Raw genomic sequence first — 14,783 nt, forward strand, 5'->3', positions numbered from 1 at the left:
TACTACTGTTATTGTTCCCCTTCTTTGAGAAGCTTCCATAGCGTCTAACCTTCTTGTTATGGCTCTCAACATCTCTATATCTCTTCATTAACAACTCCTCTACATGGTCTTCCTCAACCTCTCCATACAGAGAATCCCCTTCTATGTGCCCTAATCTACTCTTCCATGTAGCTCTCTCTGCAGTTTAGAACAGTATCTACCCAGTCCCAAAGCTGGCGCTGTTTCTGTACCTTGACAACTTTATCCAACAATCTGCTTGGCTGGAGTTGTCCTCACCACTGGATCAACCCACTATGATGTAATCACTTGATGCAGATGCCCCTGAGGCACTAAATAAATCTAGCAATTGAATGCTTGCAATTACAGAGTGGACAACAAACTACATTGCTAAAAATATCCTAGCTTCTTTAATATAATGGAATTGGACTTCATGAACTGATTTATTTTTTCAGCAGAAATAAATTGTAACTACTACACTAAAAAAGGTATCACTACAAAAATTTTGTCAACAATACTTGTATCAGTGTTAATGGACATGCTTAATAGCTCTTTCATTCAACACAATACAGTTTACATTATGTTATAGCTCCAAATATCACCCTTGGTATTTGTGATGCTTGGTTTATGGCCTAGGGCAACCCCTCCTTCCAGACTTGGTCCAAATATTTAAAAAACACTGTTTTACTCCCTGTACACTACTTTTCCCTGTGATAAAAGCGTGTACACGCGGGTTAGTCAATACCCAACCCACATATATGTGTTAAAACGCTTAAAAAGAAAATTCCTTAACTATGGGCAAAGTTCATGGGTTTTACCTGTTGTTTACCTCCTAGTGCCCGTCGCCCAACTGTTCCCAACTGTTTCCCAACTAAAAAACTAATTTGGAAGAAGTATAAAAAGACTTCTATGGGAAGGCCTTAAGGAGAAGAGAAGAGATAGAATTACTATACTGAGATTATCCCCTGACCAAGTCTGAAGTATCCCCGTGCTTCAAGCACTTCCCCAAGTTCAGGAAACCCTTGTTTCCTTGAGTGTTGATATTCTCCCACTTGCTTGAGATATCATGGTATTGGTTATGGAAAGAGGTTGTTGAAGACTGGGACTGGACGGACCTGGAGGACGGTTCCGCTTGGAGCCGGAAGAGGAAGACTCAGGTGAACTCTTTCCATGTTCATTATAGTTTTCTACAATAAAAAGAAACGTTGTCTTGTTCCTGAGATCGAATTTGTTTATGCATCTGATGTTATTATTATGGTTCATGTATGAATGACTATTTTGATGTATAACTAACCATTTACTTATATGATATAAAGTTGATTTCATTAAAATGCTTTATCTATATGATGATATGTGTATTCAAATTGGTTGATTTGCAGATTCGAAGATCATCAAGAGTTGCAAAGGGTTTGAACCCTGGCTGGAACTACCCAAACGAAGGACATCCAGGTATGTTCATCCTCGCATAGTCAATACCCAACCCACATATATGTGTTAAAACGCTTAAAAAGAAAATTCCTTAACTATGGGCAAAGTTCATGGGTTTTACCTGTTGTTTACCTCCTAGTGCCCGTCGCCCAACTGTTCCCAACTGTTTCCCAACTAAAAAACTAATTTGGAAGAAGTATAAAAAGACTTCTATGGGAAGGCCTTAAGGAGAAGAGAAGAGATAGAATTACTATACTGAGATTATCCCCTGACCAAGTCTGAAGTATCCCTGTGCTTCAAGCACTTCCCCAAGTTCAGGAAACCCTTGTTTCCTTGAGTGTTGATATTCTCCCACTTGCTTGAGATATCATGGTATTGGTTATGGAAGGAGGTTGTTGAAGACTGGGACTGGACGGACCTGGAGGACGGTTCCGCTTGGAGCCGGAAGAGGAAGACTCAGGTGAACTCTTTCCATGTTTATTATAGTTTTCTACAATAAAAAGAAACGTTGTCTTGTTCCTGAGATCGAATTTGTTTATGCATCTGATGTTATTATTATGGTTCATGTATGAATGACTATTTTGATGTATAACTAACCATTTACTTATATGATATAAAGTTGATTTCATTAAAATGCTTTATCTATATGATGCTATGTGTATTCAAATTGGTTGATTTGCAGATTCGAAGATCATCAAGAGTTGCAAAGGGTTTGAACCCTGGCTGGAACTACCCAAACGAAGGACATCCAGGTATGTTCATCCTCGCATAGTTTTTTTATTTAAGCGTATTGTTTGAGTTGTATGTGTGTTTCTTGCTGTAGATTACTCTTGCTCTGTTGGGGTTCTAACCCAAAGCCCTAGGGGACTTATTCCCGTAACAGAATTGGCAATGATGGTAGAGCCATCATTTACATGGGCATCGTAGTTAGCACCTCACTGACATTTGTTGCCCATGCTGATATATTGTGTAGGCTCGGGAGTCCTCTTTAGTCCTGCCATGACTTGTGCATTGAAGACTCATTTCTCTTTGCTTCTTCGCTTCGTTCTGGCCTTATACCCTAAAGGTTCCTTTGTGTTGAGTTGTACTATTGCATTGCATTTTGACTATTTGCACCTTTTGGCCTTAAGCCGGCTTCACTTGGACTCCTCTTTAAGCCACTTATCTGACCATGTCTCCTGCAAACTCAAAACTGCAATCACTTAGCTTCTGCAACTTGACACACCATTTGATCCGTGGAAGGAACATCCCTTTGAGTGTCCTTGAACAGTTTTTCCTCCCTGCATTGAGCAGAGGATTGTTCCCATCCCAGGAACTAGATCATCTGTTTCACTCACACTTGTTCTTTCCACTGTACTATGGCATTCTTTTATTCTTTTTCCATCTTAAAGAAAAAGACAAGAAAAATTATATATTCCAAAAAGAGCAGGAGCGGGACAAAATTTCCATATATTGTTTGTAGCTAGAGTCAGTTGTGTCGCCCTTGAACAAAGCACTCAAAAGAAAGTCTCTCCTCCATTTTGGGCGGGATTTAGTTTGACTTAGGTACGCCTTAACCTTGTTATTGAGTCAGTTCTCCTCCGATTGGTTATCTCTTCCAATCATATGGAGAGTTCGCTTGTGCCTCCTACATGACGAACTTATACAGAGTTATCATATGCTGCCACATAGTCATCATTGAGTCGTGCTTTTGTTCAAGGGAAGTAAGCCTGAGTCGGCCTCTCTGTGGTGTCTCTTGACCTATTTTTCAGTTGGCCATCCCTGGTTGTCAGTGTCTTGTTTGTCATCACATCAGTTATATTGGTCCTTTGCTCGTGCCGGTTTGAGAAGGTCTCCATTGACTTCTTGCTAGCGGGTCTTGTCCTTATCGACGATGACATATTGCTCTGAGGACAAGCCTAGAGCCACACCCTGACCCTATTTTCATTATTGATAGGTCACCTTGTGCTCAGCATCGATCAATATCATGGGTCTTTTACTGAGTGGTTTCCCTTTTGTTCGACATTAGCTTTCATTATTACTGCATGCAGTGCCTTGGTTTCCATTTGACCCCATTGGTGGATTCCTCGCCTCTGTGTCAGCTTTCATTATTGGTTGGTTCAGAGGGTTTCTATCATGCGCTAGCTACATCTTGTGTACGCCAAAAACATGCTTCGGTTGGGTTACTACATCTTTTCTCGTATGATTCCTTCCACATTATTGGCCTACGGGTTACGCTTGCACTATATTGATGAAGGATGCCTTAATGCCTTCCTTCTAGCAAATCTTTCCCTATCGACTACGACTCATTGCTCTGGGGCAAAGATCTAGAGTCCATTTGGCAGTATCTTGGGGTTTGCAGTCATCAGTGGCATATCCTTTGCTATCGATAGTGGGAAACTATCGTTGTCCCCTAATTGAGAGATTATTCTAGGTGTTAGACCTCAGCTCATTCATTCACACTTGCTAGATTGTACTGGGTACCTTGACTCTCATTATCATTATCGATGGGTAGTCTCACGTTTGTTAACGGTATACATCAATGACTGGCAATCAAATGATTTCTCACATGGTCGAATTCAGATCATTTATTCCCATTGTGTAGAAATGTACCACAGCGGTCGGTGAAGACCTCGGGTTGCATCAGCATTCTTTGGTTCACTTGTCAGTTGCTCCTGTTGCTGCTAGTTGACACCATCCACATTATATGTTGCAGTTCTTCACAACGACATCTTATATGTTGGCATCCAAGTTGCGATGTAGTATCATCTTATTCCATCATGTTTATTTGGTACTATTGGGATTAGTTTTTGACATCAGTGATCAGCTTTATCCTTCAACTTCATTGATCATCTTCTTATATATGTGATGTTCAGACATGTACTTGTTCGATCACAATCAGATGATTCATTATGTACTTTCAGTCTTTTATACTTGTATACATAGTGGATCCGCTTGTACTTGATATGCGGACATGCTTTACTTTCTCTGAGCATGGGTATGCTCGCCTCAGACAATTGTCTCTTTCTGATCTTCTTTTCGGTGGCTTGGCAGGCTGAAATCTGCTAAAGTCCTTCTCAGTTTTCAACAGGTTTCCTTTCCATATACTTAATACATTTCGGCCATCATGTACCCCTTTTGACCTCATATATTAGGGGGCATCTGTTATAGCTCCAAATATCACCCTTGGTATTTGTGATGCTTGGTTTATGGCCCAGGGCAACCCCTCCTTCCAGATTTGGTCCAAATATTTAAAAAACAGTGTTTTACTCCCTGTACGCTTCTTTTCCCTATGATAAAAGCATGTACACACAAGTTAGTCAATACCCAACCCGCGTATATGTGTTAAAACACTTAAAAAATTAAATTTCCTTAAATATGGGCGGAGTTCATGGGTTTTACCTATTGATTACCTCCTAGTGCTCGTGGCCCAACTGTTCCCAACTGTTTCCCAACCAAAAAACTAATTTGGGAGAAGTATAAAAATACTTCTATGGGAAGGCCTTAAGGAGGAGAGAAGAGAGAATTACTATATTGAGATTAGCCCCCGATCAAGTCTGAAGTATCCCTATGCTTCAAGCACTTCCCCAAGTTCAGGAAACCCTTGTTTCCTTAAGTGTTGATATTTTCCCACTTGCTTGAGATATCATGGTATTGGTTATGGAAGGAGGTTGTTGAACACTGGGACTGGACAGACCTGGAGGATGGTTCTTCTTAGAGCCGAAAGAGGAAGACTCAAGTTAACTCTTTCCATGTTCATTATATTTTTCTACAATAAAAAGAAACAATGTCTTGTTGCTGAGATCGACTTTGTTTATGCATCTGATGTTATTATTATGGTTCATGCATGAATGACTATTTTGATGTATAACTAACCATTTACTTATATGATATAAAGTTGATTTCATTAAAATTCTTTATCTATATGTTGCTATGTGTATTCGAATTGGTTGATTTGCAGATTCAAAGATCATCCGGAGTTGCAGATGGTTTGAACCCTGGCCGGAACTACCCAAACAAAGGACATCCGGGTATGTTCAACCTCGCATAATTTGTTTATTTAAGCATATTGCCTGAGTTGTATGTGTGTTTCTTGTTGTAGATTACTCTTGCTCTGTTGGGGTTCTGACCCAAAGCCCTAGGGGAATTATTCCCGTAACACATTACAAGCTCAGTAGCTCTATTTCTCACACTAGTTAAAGAACAATAGTGATAATCTTACATTTACCAGGCTTATGGGCATGTTGCCTTTGCAATAAAACACCTCAACAGGGATCTAAGAATATCTTTGACAGAATCGAACTCTGTTTCCTCTACATACAGGCTTAAGGCCTTGCTATACCTCCACTAGACTGTAATGACAGTCACTGGAGTCCACAGATCTACCAGTTCTGTTCCACCAGCTCCTCTGAGCTATTACCAAGCTCTACTTGCTTTTTAACAAGGCTTTGCCGCCAATATTCAATTAAACTGCTGAGCTACCAAACGCTACTTCCAAGGGAAATGGTTCCTCCTTTAATAGGCCCTAAGCCTCCTTAAAGTCTCCTAATCAAAGTTGACCATTTCAACTAGCTCCACTTCTCACCAATTACTAGTTGTTATGTGGAGTATTCTCAACAGGTTTTTTTACCAAAATGAAAACAAATTAAAATGAAATATTTTTTAGTGATGTAAGATTGTCAACTACATAGGAATGCTCTGCATCAATAGTGAAATAGGCATAGTTTTCATTAAAATACAAAACTTGGTTTGAATCGAAGCCATAAACCTGTCAGTAAAACGGGGAAGCAATGAAGACATAATCTCAACAGTTAGAGTTCAAAAACTAGTTATGTGGTGACATAAATCTCAAAAAAAATAAGATCAAATAACTCACCTATGGAATCGGTACCAACATTTATTCAAACCTCACCAAGTACATGAATTTACACTTTAGCTTTCCAAATACTATGAGAAGAGTTGTTTGATTATTGAGAAGCAGAAGGTGGCATAATTTGCCCAAGTTTCAAAACCGACTCTAGTTATACACCAACATTGAGAATACAAATGGACACATCTGTAAATTTGACACCATTTTTAAGATGGTCAAAAAATGAAGTTGGCAAACATTATTGAAATTCTAAAAACGGTAGTGCCAAAGACTCAAAGTTCTAAAACAACGGACTTAGAGTAAAATTTCCATTAGCATAACCAGCAATGAAATACAATATATTTCTTCGAAATATAACAACAGTAATATTTAAAATACATTAAAATTCAAATGTCTTAAACATAACCATGTGTGATATTTATGTAAACAGAGAATGTCAAGATCCTGAGATATTTATGAGAGTAAAAAGTTGTCCAAATATTTCAAATTACTAAAGCAAGTGAGAATATTGAAACCGCTTATGCACTACATTCTTTTACCCAATGATTAGGAAGTCATTCAAATTATTACATTGGAATCTGGCATAGTATTTCATCCGCAGAAGGAATGAATGAAACCACACCTACAATCACTCCTCTGCAACACCTTGTTAACCTCTTTGTTTATGCTAGAACAAAAATGTTGACTATCACTTTTTCTTGAAGAAGCTTGGTGTCGAAAGTATGCCAAAACAATGGCAAGTAGTAAATTTCAAAAATGATGCCTTGAAATGATAAACATGACCGACTTGGATTGGCATGTCAAATTGGTCAATTAACAATTCGAATTACAGAAGTTGGTGACTTCGGCTGCCATGTTGCCGGAGCCAACTATGACCAATCCTTCAAAACTATAGGAAAGGGGAGACGAGAAGGGACCAGGAAAATATATCACCAGAGCCGGGTGGAAACGAAAATTTCTGGCTAACCCTCTTAGCAGGACATTTTGTTGGCTGGATGTCTTCACCAATTTCATTTCTTATTTATTACATTATATCTGTATCCGGATGTAATCATTTCACAATTAACTAAATTTTTCTATATGGGTTTAATAATTTATTGTTCATCTCCCCGTGGATACTTGGTAAGTGGAAGCAGCGTATTATTGTTTCTGCTATGAGACTGAAATCTGTTGAATTCTCCTTCGCCACCTCTGAGATCAAGGGCTCTTTCTTTCTCCCAATCTGCCACTGCTCCAATAAGACTTTATTTTCAAAATCTTCAATCTTTTCATCCAAGCCGGTGGGATGTTCTGCAAGCGGCGGGTTCCTCTCAGCTTTTGCGTAACAGAATCAACGACGGCATGGCCTGAAACGGTAAAATACACACAAAGAAAACCCAAGATGCAGTTAAATCACAAAGAAAAATAGAAGAAAGAGACAACATCATCAATGTATTCCGTAAAAAATAATAGATCTATTCACTGGTTTTTCATAAATATTATTGGATCTAGTCACTGGTTTTCAAGCGTACTGGATTGCTTTCTGTGATAAATGCGGCGACATTGAAATGGCAAGAAACCCCCTGGTGCTTATTCTTCTGCCTGTAAATATTGAAAGCATATGAGGCATGGGCAACGAGCGTGTTGGGCAGAAAGCAGGGATGGTTCCACTGAATTTCACTGCAATCGGCTCTGCCCGGTCCACAATATGAGTCCAGGGCGCCCTGCAAGATGTCAGAAGGTGCCTGTGGATCTGTTATTCACCATTGCATTTGATAAACCATAAACCATAAACAACTGATTTAACCGATTATTGAAACTACTTTTGATCAAATCGCTAAAAATTGTCTGATCGTCTAACATTGTTTGATCGTCTAACATATAATCTAACGGTCTAACATATAATCTAACGGGCATCCTAATGACAGATGGACAAAAGCTAAGTTGATTTTGGAGGGGAACGTTGTGGTGAAATATGGTGTTACTATTTCTGTGGAATTCAACTGCTCTATTCAATGCTCTTCAGTTGGGTATACATTGTTGTGTATCCTACTAGTTTGTGGATTGATTTTTTGTCAGTATCTCTCTTTGTTGTTGTATGGAAAGCCAGTTTCTTGGTGAATCAAACTTTGATCAATATATAATTAAGTTATTTTAATGAATATGAAGTGAAGTGGTTTATCAAAAAAACAAATTTTAAATAATGTTATTCCATATATCATATTTACTAAATACTTTGCAATGCAATATGCTTAGGCTCTAATGCAATTTTATCCATTACAGGGAAGACGTTTACTAGATAATTTTATCCATGGAAAGCCATAATGTTTTGTTTTTTTTAAATAATTTGTAAAATTAAATATTAAACACTTTCAATTTTATTTTGGTAATTGTTATATTTTTAACCATATTTTTCATTATGTTATATTAAATTTTTTTTATTAAATATAAATAAAATAATTAATAAAATAATTCTGAATTTTTTTTTTTTAAATTTTTAACGTTTTATTATAAAAAAAAAGTTACATTTGATATATGCATCCATGGACATACCAACTTTGTCCCGATAGTGACTAAAAAATAAAAAACCAGGCTCAGACAAATTACCCCGTAAGCATGATCTATCATCAATAAGAGAAATCATGTCCATATCCATATCCTGTTATAAAAAGACTTGTGCTTTAGAGTCATAACAAAAACTGAAGTCACATATAATACCCGCTACCGACATATAAGATGTCTATCAAATGGTTGAATGATATGTGAAATAAAAATTGTTATCCTTCAGCGAAAGGCTGATGCTGTAAATTCTGGACCGCTCCATTTATATGCTTCAACATCGGCCAAAAACCCATGAGTTGTTTAGTGTCTTTTTAGAACATAAATTTATGTCATTGTTTTGTTTTCCGTAAATATGGTAACAAGAGATATAATTAAATGGTTGGTAACAAGAGATATAATTAAATTGTTGTTTCAACGGTAAGATCTCTTTCAAAATTGGTAACCATGTGTGATTATGACATCTTTCAAAAACATTAAGCCAATTAATAACATTCAAAGAATCTTTAAACAAGAAAATAATAACTTTTTCTTCAACGCAACAAAAGAAATAATTATGAAATAGTAATCTATTATTAAGATAATTTTATTATTAAGTATTAGTTAATGTCAAGATATAATCCATAAGCAATGTTATATATATATAGTTTTGTAATTATTAAATATTAAGTAATAATGTCTCAACATGTGATCCATTTTTTTATTAAGTGGAGAACACTCTACAACCAAGTATACGGACACGTAATGTTACATTAAAAAATAAATAAAAATATATGTCAGTTAATTAATAAAAAATAAAGAAAAATATTGAATATGTTAGCTAAATTAAACTTTTTAACCAAAAACACATATATACAATAATATTATTGATCACAAAAGGAAATTAAGCATGGACAAAATTAAAGAAAACAAAAAGAGTAAGGTTCATTTAACTAATGATAATGCCCAAAACTTTAATTAAGATATATTTGTTCTTCAAAAATTCTTAATTAAAGTATGTTTATTCTTAAAAAATTATTAAACTATATAATGTGTAAGCTATAGTAATGAAAGAAGATTATTAGTCTGTAAATTTAGCCTTGCTTCACACAACAAACTCACACCCCATTTTCCATTACACAAAATATTAGATTGAGTTTTCCCTATAATGTAAAAAATCATATAAGATTATTTGCCAAAACTTGAAATTGATTAAACGAAGGTCAACTCTTATTAAGTCTAAAATATTGTGTGAATTTAGAATACTTACAAAACTAAAACATTGCTTGCAAAAAACAAATAAATTAATAGCATAGTTAAAACAAGTTAGTGTGAAGTAAATTTTATCAAAGTAAAAATTAATCAGTGTTTCAAATATATAAAGGAAAAACTAATATATATATATATATATATAGATAGATAGTTTTTGTGTGAGGTAAAAGTTAGTATAGATCTATCATAATTCTATATTTATCCAGTGTTGAGAGGGATCAAATCTCTTGAAATGTAAATTTCATTTTGAATGCAAAATTTAGAAAAAATTTAGACTTCAAAAAATTTGATTCTCTTCAGACATAATAAATCTAAAATTAAAATAAATCTATACTAATTATTAATTAAATTACAAAAATCAAATTACAAAAATCTAAATAAAATAAAAAATTAAATTGCAATCAAAATAATATTTAATTTTTTTGGTATGAAATTAAAATTAAATATTACCATATCATATAACCTCATTAAAGTTATTAAGTTATTATCCAGAATGATCCCAAAGAAAACTAATTTTCTCATGACTATTATATATAGTTGAAACTCCCAGATTGAAATTGCCAATTTAATCTTGAAATAAAACCTAAAACTGTTTCTAATAGATTAGGCGCTGACTTTCCTCATGAATCAATTTGCAACATTAGGCGCTGACTTTCCTCATGAATCAATTTGCAAGAGTGGAAATTTGTGCGACAAACCAATCAATTATTTTTGATGGCATACTTTTTCTTTAAAAATAATAATAAATAAACCCTTATTTACAAATTGCCAATAAAATTGCTAAATTTAATATGAAAAATGACTTATCGATTTCAAGAATCCCTATATAATCACTCTATGAACTGCTAACACACACCTGAAACTAACGAAATCCCGCTTTGCCGTCGCTCAGATTAAAACAAATGTTGTTTCTAATAAATTTGGGGTTTCAGTGAACTGAAATGGATCATGAATCCAGAAACCATGTAGAACTATACAAACCCTTTGAAACCACTTCAATTAGAAGTGGGAAAATGCAGAGCAGAACACGGCAGCGGCAGGATTTCTATCTATGGCAGTGGCTGTGGATTTGTTTCCCAAGTATATTCTCAGAAAAAGCGCCATTAAAGCTATGTCAATTGCTTCTCAAACTGAACAACATCTGCGAGATAAAATTGATGTCAATGACATGAACTCTGATTTGAGTAGAGCAAGTAAGCAAGGCCGAGTGAAAGAGGCCATGCAAATGTTGCACGCTATGGACTGTCATGGTGTTCCCGTAGATTCCTCTACTTATGCTTCTCTCCTGCAGACGTTTGTGAACAAGAAAGCCCTTTTAGAGGGAAAACTACTCCATACCCACATGATACAGACGGTATTAGACCCTGATACTTATTTAAAAAACAAGCTCTTAATACTGTATGCCAAGTGTGGAAGTCTGGTAGACGCCCGCAGAGTTCTGGATCAAATGCCTGAACGTAACGTTATGTCGTGGACAGTGATGATTGTGGCTTATAGCAGGCATGATCATAACGAGGAGGCTTTTGATCTGTTTTATCAAATGAAACGGGTAGGGATCAAACCAAATGAGTTTACCTTTGCCAGTATTCTGTCTTCTTGTGCCCACATGGGTGATCTTGAAAAAGGCAAGGAGATCCATGAAGAAGTGATTAGGGGTGGATTCGAGTCTTATGCTTTTGTGCAAAATGCCCTAGTGGACATGTTTGCAAAATGTGGAGAATTAGAGTTTGCACGCCGTGTGTTTGACAAAATTCCCGAACCAGATGTGGTATCAGGGAATACCATGGTGGCTGGATATGCTCAGAATGGCCAGCTTGTGGAAGCCCTGAAAATGTTCGAGAAAATGCCTGAAAGAAATGTCGTCTCGTGGAACGCAATGATTACGGGATGTGCGCAGAATGGATGTTTTCAGGAAGCCCTGGATCTCTTTTGGCAAATGCCCCAGCCGAATTTGGTGTCTTGGACAGCCATGATTGCATCTTATGCCAGGCAAGGGTATGGGCAGGAGGCCTTGAAATTTTATTGTAAGATGCGGCAGTCTGGTGTTCGGCCAAACAAGATCACATTTGCCAGTCTTCTACCGGCATGTGCGAGCTTGGGTTCGCTTGAACAAGCGAAAGAGATCCATGAAGAAATAATTAGAAGTGGATTTCAATATGATGTCAATGTTGAGAATGCCCTCGTAGATATGTATGCAAAATGCGGCAGTATTGACAATGCATTGATTATGTTTGACAAAATGCCAAAAAGAGATATGGTCTCATGGAATGTTATGATTGCAGCATATGCTCAGAGTGGATATGTTGAAGAGGCAGTGAATGTCTTTTGGAAAATGCCCATAAGAGATGTGGTATCGTGGAATGCAATGATTACAGGATATGCACAAAATGGGTATCATGATGAAGCCTTGAAACTGCTTTGGGAGATGCCCGAACAAGATGTCATCTCATGGAACGCTGTGATTGCTGGTTATGCACAGGCTGGGCACACAGAGGATGCCCTGAAGTTGTTTCAACAAATGCTGCTGACCGCTGTGAAGCCAAACGCAGAGACGTTTGCTGTTGCTCTCCCGGTGTGTTCCGACTTGGCAGCTCTGGAAGAAGGCAGAGAGATCCATGAAGTCATCATTAGAAGTGGATACCGCTGTGATGCCTTTGTGGGAAGTGCTCTTGTAGATATGTATTCTAAGTGTGGGTGCCTAGAGAGTGCACAAATAGTATTTGACAACATACATTACCGAGACGTTGTCTTGTGGACTGCAATGATTGTAGGGTATGCCATACACGGATGTGCTAAGGAAGCCCTTGAGCTGTTTGAGGGAATGCTACAGTTGCGTATGAACCCAAATCATGTCACATTTCTTGGTGTTTTGTCTGCCTGCTGTCATGCAGGGCTGGTGAATGAGGGCCGCCAGTACTTTGATTTAATGAGTAAGCATTATCACATTACACCTGTGATGGAACACTACAGTTGCATGGTTGACCTCCTTGGCCGTGCTGGGAGGCTTGATGATGCCCAAGAGCTAATCAAGAAAATGCCAGTAGAACCTGGTGTTACTGTGTGGGGTTCTTTACTTGGTGCCTGCAGAATCCATAAGAATATAGAATTAGGAGAATATGCAGCAGAACGGCTTTTTGAATTGGATCCCGAAAACCCTTCACCTTATGTTCAACTGTCCAATATCTATGCTACCGCTGGTATGTGGAATGACATTGGAAAGGTGCGAAAAATGATGAAAGCCAGGAGGTTAAAAAAGAATCCGGGATGTAGTTGGCTTGTGGTTGGTAAACAGGTATATGCTTTTGCTGTGGGAGACAGTTGACATCTAAAAACTAAAAAGAAACATGGTGAGATTTTATGAGCAGATGAAGGTGACAGGACATGTGATTAGTATTACAATTTTGCAGATGATTTGAGCAAATTCTTAACTACTAGACATCCATCTTAACCGTGCATTTATAATCAACATCAAAAGAAATTAGAATCCCTAACTGTAGAATCCTCACCACTTAAAAGATCCCAGGTTTAGATGGATCTATGATTTTTTTTTGTTTTTTTTTTCATTTATTTATTTATCTAAGATGTCAAATTTTTTCAGTTTTAGTTTATACATGTGAATGGATAATATCTCTTTCAATTCTTAACCAGTAGATATCCATCTTAACCTTGGATCTATCAAGCAACATAAAAGAAAATTAAACCCCAGTGCACCACTTAGAACATCTAAGGTTTAATGAATCTATATTTTATTTATTTATTTGTCCAAGACATCTAATTTTCTCCATTTTATTTCATACATGTGATGTGACATATGTCTTCCACCCAAAACTGTAATGTACTTTGCTTCTCTCCATGCAACAACCACAAACACTGAGAGGAGGTGGCAATCACAGCTGGTATTGTAACTCTTGCATAGGACAGTTTGGAGGATTATTAACAACCTTGCAGCATGCTAGTCATGTTATAACAAACAGAAAACTGATGGAACAAAACAAACTTAGTAAAAGTACAATGCATGCCAAAGAAATGTTTAAAATAAACTGTTGAAGATGAAATGCGTGTTTTTAAGTTATGTTCAAAATATACCTTTACATTTTTAAAGTGGACTCTGAATAATAAAGAAACATTTCAGATTTTTTTGGGTAGACTCTAGATCATAAACACAATGACGGCTGGTGAATCAGATATAGAATTTGAATGAGAATGATGTATAGGTGCACTGTATAATTGAGTAAACACCATCTATCTAAGAATTTGTGAATATTGCCCGAGGATTAATACAGTATTTCGTAAAATAATCTAAGGGTGAAATATAAATAGAGGCCAATGGAGAGGCCTAGAGGCACATTGGGCAAGAGATCATTCATGAGTGATAGAGAGATATGTCTGAGATAGCTGTTGCAAGCAAGATCGTGGAAGGTCAGGCCGTGTATGGTAGGCTTAGGGTCGAAGCCTTAAGAAGAACCCAAGTTTATTGCAGGAATTCATAGTGCAGGAATTCAGTGTGATTGCAGGAATTCACAGTTGCAGGGATTCACGGTGTGATTGCAGAAATTCGCAGTTGCGGGAATTCACAATGTGATTGCAGGAAAGCGTGATTGCAGATCTGAGAAGGGCTGAGGAGATTTGGCCACAGAGGATCAGATCAATGAAGAAGAGGGTCAGATTTGTGAGATGAGGAGTAGATCTACTAGATCTCGTAAAGGAGTTCTGAACATGT

The 14,783-nt window shown here is 36.9% G+C and overlaps 1 pseudogene; it reads left to right on the forward strand.

The window, feature by feature from the left end:
* The first annotated feature begins 10,892 nt into the window (after positions 1–10,892).
* LOC149241487 (pentatricopeptide repeat-containing protein At2g13600 pseudogene) lies at positions 10,893–13,579 on the forward strand (annotated as a pseudogene).
* The last annotated feature ends 1,204 nt before the right edge of the window (positions 13,580–14,783 follow it).

Source organism: Pinus tabuliformis, chromosome 8 (genome assembly GCF_031772625.1).
Source record: "Pinus tabuliformis cultivar Carrire ecotype Pingquan chromosome 8, CPIR1, whole genome shotgun sequence".
NCBI classification, from domain to species: domain Eukaryota; kingdom Viridiplantae; phylum Streptophyta; class Pinopsida; order Pinales; family Pinaceae; genus Pinus; species Pinus tabuliformis.